This window comes from Protobothrops mucrosquamatus, unplaced genomic scaffold (genome assembly GCF_001527695.2).
Source record: "Protobothrops mucrosquamatus isolate PMUCROS unplaced genomic scaffold, P.Mucros_1.0 scaffold749, whole genome shotgun sequence".
Taxonomy (NCBI): domain Eukaryota; kingdom Metazoa; phylum Chordata; class Lepidosauria; order Squamata; family Viperidae; genus Protobothrops; species Protobothrops mucrosquamatus.
Window position 1 is genome coordinate 194,493 of NW_015387020.1, and position 1,350 is coordinate 195,842.

Genomic DNA, 1,350 nt, shown 5'->3' on the forward strand with positions numbered 1-1,350 from the left:
GAGAGGTTTCAGCAGAAGAAGCTGCAGGTGGGGGGGTCAAGAACATGCGGCCTAAGCGAAGCGCTCCAGAGACCGCCACTATTCACAAGGAAGACGTGCGAGAGGATTCGGAAGAAGATCCTGAAGAAGAGGTGGACAAGCTTTACCAAGCAGCTGGGAGGAGGTCCAAAGATCGGCAGGACAAGGGCCCAGCTGAGCTTCGTTGCCTCGGATGCGGTGGATGCCACAAGCGAGCGGAATGTCAGTTCCGTTCCGCCATTTGCCAAGCGTGCGGAAAGAAAGGCCACATTGCTGCGGTCTGCCTGGGTCGACAGAAGGTACAACCGAAGGAAGAATTGAATCTGAAAGGTACCAGGGTGCCCAGTCAAAACAGGGTGGGGTTCTGTGCAACACGCCGGAACATTTTAAGAATAGGCACACACAAACCCCTTAAAAAGAAACTATCTCTTAAATTGAAATTGCAGGGAGTTCCATTGTCGATGGAACTTGACATGGGGTCTACCCTATCCATAATTTCCCTCAACACATTTCACAAAATCTGCAGCAGCAGTGGCCAGCGAGTTTCGTTAAGGCCTTCTAATGTAATCCTTACGGATTTCCAAAATTCTCGAGTGTGCGTTAAGGGAGAGGCCACCCTTAAGGTACAGTACAAGAATTTTGCAGGCCCCCTAGATGTGTTGGTTGTGGGGGGTGAGCGAACGAGTCTCATTGGACTCGATTGGTTTGAGGCCTTGGGAATACAAGTAACAGGGCTACATAAATTGCAAACAGAGACCCTTGCAGACGTATGCAAGGAGTTTGCAGATGTGTTTAGTTCTGAACTAGGGTCCTACACAGGACCTCCAGTTTCACTAAAGCTAGATCCAACGGTACAGCTCATCAGGGTTAAACCTAGGAGAGTACCATTTGCTCTTAAGAGTAAGATTGACGCTGAACTGGACAAGTTGCTCCAGCAAGGCATTCTAGAGCCTGTAGATTCCAGCCCGTGGGAAACCCCCATTGTAACGCCTTTAAAGGCAAGCGGGGACATCTGGATTTGTGCTGACTACAAGTGCACACTAAACAAGGCCCTACAGCAATATGCTTATCCTGTGCCTGTAGTGAGCCACATTCTGGCTTCTCTCAAGGAGGGAAAATTTTTTGCTAAGCTCGATCTGGCTCAAGCATATCAACAGCTGCCTGTTGATGATGCAGCAGCTGAGGCCCAAACTATTGTCACCCATCGTGGGGCTTTCAAGGTGAAGAGGTTACAGTTTGGGGTGAATGTCGCTCCTGGCATTTTTCAGAGTGTAATGGAAAACACCCTGAGGGGTATTCCTGGCGTGTGTCCTTATTTTGATGATGTTCTCA